Source organism: Alligator sinensis, unplaced genomic scaffold (assembly GCF_000455745.1).
Source record: "Alligator sinensis unplaced genomic scaffold, ASM45574v1 scaffold335_1, whole genome shotgun sequence".
NCBI classification, from domain to species: Eukaryota; Metazoa; Chordata; order Crocodylia; family Alligatoridae; genus Alligator; species Alligator sinensis.
In genome coordinates this window covers 1332593-1343728 of record NW_005842354.1, presented here as the reverse complement: position 1 = coordinate 1343728, position 11136 = coordinate 1332593, and positions in this window count along the sequence as shown.

Sequence of the window (11136 nt, the reverse complement as noted above, 5' to 3'; positions counted from 1 at the left end):
ATTGCCATTAAGCTGAGAAGGCTGCAGTGGGCTCTCTGACCACTTTCAGTTCTCACTTTTTCTTACAAAAACTAACTTATAAGCAGGGACTTACCAAAATTGGGGTGGCTGTACCCCAATTTCACAGCCCAAGCACGGCACTGGTTGCCATTTTCAAAGTGGACTCCAGTGGGGCCCACCACACCTCTGGTTGGCTGAGGTGCCCCAGAAGTCCCGCCCCTCCCCAGAGATTGACAGATGGATATTTGTCAATCTCCAGGGAGGGGTGGGACTGCTGGACCTTTTGACCAATCAGAGGTGGGGGGGTGCCTCTGCACTCTGCCACATAAATCTCTACCCCTTCCTCCCCCTCCTTCCACACCATGCTTCAAAACACTAGGGCTTCCTGCTGCTTTCTGTTTGCAGGCTCCCCCTTTCCCCACCCCCCCCTCACTAGCTGTTTTTCTGCTTTTATGGGGTCCCCATGTTTTTTTCAAAGGTACTGGGCTTTTTTACAGGGGACCTACCAATTTCATGGTTTCTGCAAAAATCACAAAATCATGATTTCAGTAGGTCCCTACTGTTAAGCATAATCCTCCTTACAAATGTATTGAGTTGAATACAGCTATTAGGCTACCAATCTGCATAATTAATAGTTGGGTATGTAAAGAATAGAGGATAAGACAAAAATAGTTTAAACATTTTAATTAAAGGAAACAAATTATTAAAATATTGGAAGAATAATGGGGTGTCTATATACATGCACGATTAATTGAGTCTGCTCTGATGCGTTCTAATTAGAATGTGTTGGAGCATGTGTATAGGCACCCATATTGACAAAGAGTTGTCAGCTAGGGAGGAGGTCATTGAGGGACCAGGAGATATGGCCTCCCTGCTCCTAAAAAAGCTGTTACATGGAAAGACTAGCCTTTGCCTTCTGGCCCAAAACTGGAGCATTCTCAGGTGCTATGTGCAGAGAGAATGGCACTCATGCAATCTAGCTATCACCAGAGATGGGTAGAGCATAGTTGGTGCTTTTGTGGGAAGGATCCATGTGCTGTCCAGTCAGCATTAGAAGCTGTAAGAAGTCTGAGCATGCTTGATGATGATGGAATTTTCAAGAGTTTTAGTTGCTAAAACTGAAGACGTCTCTACTGAGCATGTGACCTGCAACTTTTCAAAGACTCATAGCTTGCCAAGTTGTGGCAGATGTTTGCAGGGATTTTTTCACAACCCTGCTGCAATGGCTACCCACTGCCAAATTCCAAACCTGTGCTCTTACTTATGCTGGCACTACAGCTGTATAAAGGGAAGACTGCCAGAATTGTTTACCATCAGCAAAAATGTTGCATTTTTCCTCCTCTCATTTACAGAAACAGTTGAGCCATTTTCAATTAATCTTTTCTTATGGTACCAAGAGTGTAACATTTCAGCTCAAATAGTTAAGATGTAGCAAAGCTGTATACAGCTGAAAACAGTCTTATAATGGAAAATGTCAGGCAACCTTAGTAATAGAAGAAGCTACAAGCCCTTAGTATAACTAAAGAGCCACACCCAGCAATAAGGAGACAGCTTCAAGGTATGTATTAGTTGGCTACATGTATATCTCTCAGCTGATATATATTTTTGGCTTTTTCCTTCATGTCATGCAATGTGCATAAGCATGCATCTATTGCTAACAAATTACTACTAATATCATCCTATTGTGTCTTATTAATTCAGTATTTTATTTTGTACAACAGAGCACTATTCGCCTTGATTACATTAATTGTCAGTGTTAAACAGAAAGACTAAATACCTTTCATTACTCAATATGGCATGACAGGAAACAGAAACTTCCCATTTAAGATAAACTTCAAAAGGAAGTTTTCCAGAAGCAATTTGTAGAACAAAGCCTCACAAACAAATTCTGAACTGAACAAGTCACTGCATCTATATCTCTTCCTAATTGCTAAGTCAGAATCATTTAAAACACTGAAATGTGACTGATAGATACTGGCTGACAGAGCCAGAGGAAAAGCTACCAACCATTATGTGCAACTTCTAACTTTTTGATAAAAAAACAAAAGGGTTTGCTTCTTGTTTTGGGGTCTTTTTTGAAAGTCGTAGGATCATAGGAAAGTGGGACTGGAAGGGACCTCACAGGATTATCTAGTCCAGCCCCCTGCTCAAGGCAGTATCATCCTTTACTAAACCATCCCAGTCATGTGTCTGTTTAATCTGCTTTTGAAAGTTTCCAAGGATGAGGATTCCACTTGACTAAGTAGCCTGTTCCAATGCTTAGCCACCTTCATAGTCAGAAATTTCCAACCTAAATTGCTCTTGCTACAGTTGAGACTGTTGCTCCTACTCTGTCCCGTATGGCACAGGGAAAAGCCTATTTCCATCCTCTCTATAATCATTTTTTGTGGGGCAGAACTGTACTGCTCCCCAGCACATCAACAGGTGGCAGACAGTGGAATGACCTTCAGGGAAGATTAGCTATGAAATAAGCAGGGGTAACTCTGACGAATAATCAGTCATGGACTAAGCAGTGGCAGCACCACCAGAATGTGGTGAGGACATCAGATGGCAATGGTGTCCCTCCTGACAGATCACATATATCCTTTGGTAGTGCTGTGACATGGTGAGTATGGGTCACCACCATCCCCCAACCGTGGGTCTATATGTCCTCAATGGTGGAGCAGGTGGAAGAAGATCCTAGAGTCTCAATAGCTGCAAAGGTGGGTGAAGGCTGCAGGGGAACAAGATCCCCAGTTGTCTTGGTCTTGTCATTGGATCAAGGTCCCATTCTGTCAGGAGCCATGTGAAAGCTGATGTGCAGCTTCACAATGATATTTGAGGGTGAATTAATCCATTAGTATTTGTTAAGCATTTCACAATCTTAGAAGAAGCTACAGAATTACAAATTATTATCTATTATTTAGCAAGTGTGTCTTTCTTTCTCTCTACACATCTAATCTGAAATGTTCATTCCTTTAGATTTCAGTTGGATGTAGAACTGGAAAGATTTATATAACTGCAGACACAGGGTAAGACTGAGAAATAATGTAGTCTGACAGGTAGAGTGTATGAAAGTGCACTCCTTTGGATACAATTTTTCTGTCGTGCCATTGCCAAATCATTAGGGATTATGGATTATCTAATAATAGAACCGGAGCAGAAAATTAGTACCCTTATAACCTCAAGAGTTACAATTTTTCTAACATCTTGCATACTTTATCCTTTCAATTAGTTGTTTTGGATTCTTTGTTTATATAATCTATGCTGCAGTGCATCAAGAAAAATGTAACTTCCCTCTTCCCCTTGTGTACACACACACTGTCCACCATGCCTCCCCAAACTATTTACATTTGTTTAGCTTTCAAGCTCTAAGATGCATCAGATGTGGCTGGAAACCTATTTGTAAAATGTGTTGAGTTAGCAGAAGCGTTAGAATTAACATTGCATTCTTTCTATGTTAACTTTGCTTTTAGGAGCGTATCTAAATGATAAATTGCCAAAAAAGTGATATAAAACCTGCAGAATAGGAAAAGAGCTGGTGATTTAAATGAGTAAATACTAGGGCTGTCAATCATGATTAACACCAGGAATTAAAGCATTAATTTGATTTTGTGTTAATTTGTTTAACACATGTTGATTGCTGCTATGTGCTTGCCTGTGTGATGGGGGAAAAGCAGCCCCTGCCCCCTCGTTGTTACCTGCCTGTGCTGCTGGGGAAAAAGTGGCACTTGGGGAGGGTACAGAGTTAATTTGTGGCATGCCTGCCAAAAAGATAGGCATCCACTACTCCAGCTGATATCATAGGATCCTCTTGCACCAAGCATACTCCTCCCATGGGATAGGAAGAAGCAGGTGGGGGCATACAGATATCTGGGTTTGTGATGTCTGGAAGGACTACATGGTGACTTGCCTGCTGGATACAAAGGTAGTGGACCTCATGAGTCATGTAGGTAAGCTACTTGGGAGTGCCAAGGAGGAGCCAGCAGTCAAGGTCCACATGGGTACCAGCAATGAAGAAAAGTATAGGAGGCTAAATTTAAGGTCCCAGAAGTTAAATTTAAGCTATTCTGTAGAAGGCTAAAATTCAGGACCTCCGTAGTAGTATTCTATGAAATGGGAACAATTTGGGACAAGAGAAGCCTGCACAGAAAGGGTGAAACAAACTGAAACAGAACCAGACTGCTGGCCTAAAACTTAAAAAGGTTGCAGAGGAGTTTTAAAAGTAAAAACTGGAGAAAAACTAACATCTCTTGAAAAGTATGTGGTTTGGACTGATGCAACCCTTAAGGGGGTGCCATAAAATTCCATACCTCCTTGGAAAGTATAGAATGGAAATAGAAAATGTAAATGCAGCTGACAGTGAGGCTAAGTCAAAAGAATCAGATTCCCAATCCAACAGCATACATAAAAACAGGAAACTGAGGAAAGACAACATTTATAGGTCACAGAATCATAGAAAAGTAAGGATAGAAAGAAGCTCTGGAGGTCATCTAGTCCAGCCACCTGCCTGAGGGATCAGCCCTATCCAAACTTTCTCATACAAATCCTCGTCTAACATATTACTGAAAGTACACTGTCAAACTTATCACACAACCACAAGGCATAACACCCTATCCTGCCACATATATAACAGGGAGACAACAATGGCTAGTATCCTTCTGCTGCAAGGTTTGTTAAAATATGCTTGAGAGATTCAAGAAAGAGGGCTATGCCTCCTGCCACAGAAGAAGGCAACCACCCCTCCTCTCCCACCCTCCCCTCAGTGCAAAGTCTGCACCAGTCTTGATCACAATCTCAAATATGGTCTGACCTGAGCTGAGGGGCCCTCTAGCCGGGAACCTCTGGCTTTTAGTAAAGCAGGAGCATTGACACGTCTCAGTTAAAATCTCCAGCAATAAAAAAGGAAAAAATTATTTCCCAGCCCCTTGTGACAACCAGCAAAGCCCAGAGGCATGGGAAATAGCAAATACTGCATTGTTACATTATTTTAGGGACTGAGAGTTGACAGTTCAAGAATCTCAGCCTATCTCCACTGTCAAAGTGAAACAGGAAGTGCACAAACTATAGCAGGCCTTACAAATCAACATAAGCACCTTGGCTTGTCATTGGGGTGATTCTGGTTTTCTCTGATAAAAAAAAAAATCCCCAATCTTCTGATTAAAAAAATAACCCCAAATCCACATTTTTCTGTGACTAAAGTGAAACGTCACTTTAAATACAGAAAAATGTGGATTTGGGGTTACTTTTTTATCCAAAAATTGGGGATTTTTTTTTAAATCAGAGAAAACCAGGATCCCCAGTCATCAGAAAGTAACTGTTTCTGAAACCTGGGTGTAATATGCCCCAGCGCGAAGCATTACTGAGCATGTTTTGCATTAGTTTATGCTTTCCAGGCCAGATGCAGCCATGTACAGGGAACTTTGGCTAACGTTATCTAGGTTTGACAAACGCATAAACAACTGTAGTAACAATCACTTCCCAGAGGAAAGTTCACACTCTTTTCACTAAGTGAGCTTAGAAGAAGCACTTAGTCCTTGCTGCCAACTGGATATATAGAAGCAACAGACAAAAGAACTCCTGCAGTGTGAACATGAACCTATGTATTACAAACATCAAAGAATCATAGATACAGCTGCAAAGGTCCTCACGTATCGAAGGACCTACTCTACATCTAAACCATCCTTTACAAGTATTGGTATAATTTACTAAACTGCACAAACAACTCTTTTGCACAACTACCAAGCACAATTCCCCAAAACACGAAGAACACCTGAATGTGCCACAGGTGAAGAAGGGGGGAAATGACACTATTGATGTCCTGTTACTGCAAATACAGGAAGTAGTTTGTTATAATACACTCAAGAGATCCGAGGAAGAGGACCATGGCCCCTGCTACAAAGCAAGGCAAAACCCAGACAATCCATGACAGTCTGACCGTGGGTTAAAATTCCTTCCTGATCCCATATGTGGTGATTAGTCTGAACCCAAGCAGAGATGCAAGACCCTCTAAACAAGAAAGTTCCTGTTTTTTGAATCCCATCTGGAGCACTTATTTCTGAATGTTGGTGACTGGGACTGGACACAGTATCTTAGATGGAGGCTAATTGATGCTGAGTACAATAATAGTAATAGTACCTCATTGGTTTTATGGCATACACATGGCCTAATACACCCTAAGGCCACATCCAGACAAGCACAGCCATATCATATATGGTACCATAGACATGTCTGTGGCACCACATACCACACATTCAACTGTTCTCTGAGCTGCAAGGAAGCAGCATGGGGTTGTTTTTTATGAACCCTGGATATCCAAGGGTCAAAAAAAAAAAAAAAAAAAAAAAAGGGCACAAAAATAGCAGAATGGTGCCTGTGGGGGTAGCGCACATTGCTCAAAACCAAAGCCTGGCCAGCTGGAGCCACACACTGGCTGCCAGCCAGGATCTGAGCAGCAGGAACACCTCTGGTGCAGCCCCAGGACCTCAGGTAAGGCTGCTGGGGCCAGCCCAGTGCTGGCTGCATCCTCCCCTACCCAACCCAGGGTAGCATGCCATGAGCCAGAGGGCAAGTGACACAGGTGTTCCCTGGGGACAACTAGTGGCAGCACAAGGTGTGCCACTGCTAGTCGTCCCCAGGGAACCAAATGTCTATGCTCTTGTGGAAGCAGCCTCAGATTGCATTAGTCTTGTTCACAGCTGTCTTGCATTAGCAGTTCAAAACTTTCATACAATTGACCAATACACCCAGATCCTTCTTTCTTAGTTGTCTCCAGTCCATAATTTCCTATTTTATAGCTGAAGTCCATTTGCTGGGTCCCTAAGTGCATAACTTAGCACTTTGTACTGTTAAACTTCATTTCACCTTTATGCTACATTCCACAGTGTTATTCAAATTGTCCTTTTCTGTTTTGACAGTATCTTCCAGCTGAGTGTCATCTGTAGATTTCATGAAGGGGCATCCAATTCCAATACCCAGGTCACCGATAACAATGTTACACAAGATAGGTTCCAAAACTGATCTCTGAGGAACACAAGAGGTAAATGCTTCCTGTCAGATAAACCCTGTAACTTGCTGCTGTCTCCTCTTGATCTATCAATTTATCTACCTCACAATGGTGACACTGATGCCTTCCCTCTGAGTTTGGCCAATAATTTCCCATGAGGCATGGTATCAGAAGCTTTTCTTGGATCTAGGTAAATTAAGTGGTATTACCCGTATCCAAAAAATTTGTTATCTTGTCATAAGATGATATTAAATTAACTTGATATGATCATCCTCTGATAAACTCATGCTGTGTCCCATCAGGAGTTTCTTTCCATATCTTTGACCATTCTTTCCTATAGTATTTTTTCTAAGATCCTATCTACTACTGAAGTCAAGCCAACAAACCTGCAATTTCCTGGGCCACTTTTTCTCTCTTTTTAATATATACTACATTTGCTCTTTCCCAGTCATGATTCCATGCAAGTCAGGGCTCAAGGAATTGCTATTTCACATGCCAGCTCTTTCATTATCCTAGGATGGAGATCATCCTTAATCCTCCTTGCAATTTTGTGTCAGCAAGCAATCTAAATTTTCCTTAGATTTGATTAGTTATCTTCTTAGATATGGCGATATCTATATTCATGTCCTTATTGTTATATGGTACCCCAGCAATGTCCTAAGTGACATCTTCACCCCAGCAGAGTAGAGACATGGCCAGACACCCAGGGCAACGTGAAAGCAATGACTTCTGGTTGCTGCCATAATCACAAAAATGAATGTGTTGCTGTCAGCAGCAGCCACTTTTTTCATCTCTCCCAACAAGTCGGCACCTAGGGCAGTTTCCCTTATCACCAGCCCTTGTTATGCCACTGCTTCAGTCTTACTGAAAACTGAGGCAAAGTATTTGTCCAGTTCTTGGACTATGCCTAGGTTGTCTGAGATCTTTACCCCATCTGAAGCATATAGGGTTCCCCCATCTGACAAACCAGATAAGCACCAGCAGCATTCTAATGGTAATTCAGCCCAAATCACCCATTTCCCTGTCTCCTATTGACACCTGAGATATGAACTGAACAAGAAGGGTGATAGAAGGGAGCTCCCTGGAACCCAAAATAAGAGCAAACATTTGGGGCTGAAAGGAAATCAGCTGGTTATGACTGTCACACAAGAACAGTGTAGGATTGAACAGAAAAGGGCAAGTTAGTTGTTGGGATCCCTGGAATGTGAAAAGCACTTGCTTGAAGAATTAATGTAAAGGTATGTAGCATACTATGAATTTTAAGGCTGGCTCAGATGCTCCTGTGAGAGCTGAATTGATTTACAGTAGATTGAGGACACGGCTACAGATATTACAGAATCTCCAGGGGGTGTTCTCAAATACAAAGGATAACTTGTGCACACAGAATTAAAATCAGGCCATATGTTCTCCTTGTATTTTTTGTTGTTGTCTGCACTGAATTATACCTGTGTCTTCATACATCACAGAAGATATGGCCCTAGTTGCAAATATAAACCAGGTAAGTTCTATGTTTAGAAGCACTAGTCTAATGACAACTTTAAAAACTGCTTTGGCAACTAATGTGGGGCCCTGATAAAATGAATGGTGTTCAGAAAATACCTGCTCTCCAGTTGCTAAAAACGAAGGCAGAACTTGAAAAATAACTGAGGTGTATATTTTGATGCGCCTGATTAGTGCATTCTTACTGTTCCTCTCCTGAAAATGAAAGTGAAGAGATGGATTTGCATTGACCTTTTTGATGGAATTTCAAGTAAAATGTCACTATATTTTACTTCTGACCTGCCCTTGAGTGAGAGCTTGTAAAGAAAAGTCCTGCATGATTGCAAAACAGATATTTTTGTGATATTACTCTGAAAAGTGTTTAACAAAAATTGGATCCAAGATCTTGCTGAAAATTTCTTTCCCCACCCCACAAGCTTACAAATAAGGAAATTACTTATGAAGAAAATTAGAACCAACCAACAAACTGTTGCCACGGTAAACAGCATAGCCAGCAAAGTATGCTGTTCCCATCATAACTATCCCACCTTTCTTCCACCTGATAGTTTTGCAAAAGGCTGGTAGTCATGCTAAGGTAGACAGTAAGGGCAGGTGGTGTAAAGCTGCCCGTGATAATAGTCCAACATCCTATGTTATCAGAGAGAAATCATGGACATTTTTAGAAAGAATCAAAGACCTCTGCAATTTTTTCTAATTTCTTGATGAATCTTTACAGACTGTTGTTGAGAAACTGACTACTTTACAAATATTTCATTTATACCTATAAAGTACTGTATTATATTGTTCTCAAACTTTCTCATTCCAGGTGAATCTACATGAGACACATACTGCAGAGCTGCCTAATTAGCTCCACAGTAAACTCTCAACGTCTACATGTGTGGCCCTACTAGGCTTCAGGAAACTAATTAAGTCTGCCGCAGATTAGTACTTGCAAATGCAAGTACTATCCTGCAGAAGAGTTCTTTACCATGCTGCAATACACATGTAGATGCTGAGGAGATAGCTGGGGCACAAGGGTGCTTCAGTGCAAGGTGCCTGCCTGATAACATATATAATTCAAAACGCAGTGCTTCACCATCTTACATATAACTTGCCTTCCATATAATTTGCAGTAGCTGCAAAATATATTTTTTGAAAATTCATGCCAGGAACATTTGAGTGTGTATACATACAGAAATAGGCAACACCTTGGTACGTAGAACTGTGAGCACACACATATAATAAGAATTTGCATGGCTTATGTTCCACACACACAGATGAGATAATATGTCTCAATTATTAGTAGTTTGCACCTTCTGCACTGATATACTGATATAGTACTGTCACTGTGTGCCTTCCTGCAATCTCCAGAAGAATTTACTTAAAATCAGTGCACTTCAATGTCTTACCATGTTTTTGTTTAAAGTTTTGACTCATTACATTAATCTGAGCTGCACTTTTACTGAAATTTACATCTTCATGAATATTCAATGGTTGTCCCTTTCACTTGCACTAAAAACCTTGACACCACTCTAACAAAAAGGCCTCAATATGGGGTAGATTGGCTCTGACTGATCGGTTATTATAATCAATAACTAATACCTGCCCTTTCGAACAGTTGAACACTTGACACCCTCCACCAGCTCTATGTAGGCTGAAGACATTCCAGCATGACACAATCTCTCTTTGCCTCACTTTCTCCATCTGTAAAACAAGATTATTAATAATCACCTTGGGCCAAATAGAAAGCCCACTGGAATCTTTCTGTTGACTTCAATGGATCAAGCTTCATAGGCTCTTCACACACCAAGTTCGTTGTTGATTAATATTTATGTACACGGCTCTTTGATTAGTAAACATGGCTCCCATACAGAGGAGTTTACCATCTCCTGACCGGGACATCGAAGACCAGACCTTCAGGTGAGGAAAAAAGGATGGCGAGATGCAGACATGTTTAGAATAAGTCTTGGCCACTCTACATCATGTTACTACTTTTAAAGGAGGCTGTCCTTTAAAATTTAAATGTCCTTTAAATTCATCTTAAAAAAAAAATCATGGGAATAGTCAAGCTCTGAGCCTGGGTTTGAAGGAATGAGGTGGCTGTGTGGCATACATATCAGGAAGAAGATTCCAGGTATAGGGAGCCCCTTGGAAAAATATAGAGGTGCCAGCTTCAAAAAACAGTTAATTTCTTTTCAGCAAATACTGAGGCTGCTGTCAAAAGGGTGTGCCTGAGTTTTAGGGCACACTCAGTAATATTACCAATACGTTCAGGAGTATGGACAAATTGAAAACAGTCTTTGTTCATTGGATGTTTAGACATCAGCAAAACACAACTGAATGTGAGTGTTTTACAGCATACCACTCCCTATTTTTAAAGGAATAGCTTGTTTTTTCTGTAAAGACTAATCTCTACCTAGCATTTTAAAATCCAGGAGTGTATATCATACATTGTTTACAAGGCAAGAGTGTCTTTTTGAGAGAAAAGAGGGATCACTATAAAACCCATCTCTGCATAACTAGACTTGTGCATTGTCCGTTAAAATGCATGAGTAGATGATAAGAAATCAGATTATAGTTTTGACAAACACACACCAAATTGAAATATCTAGCCACTAACTAAGCCTAATAAATGCTTAATAGAGGAGATGATATCCATCCAAGCTTCACCT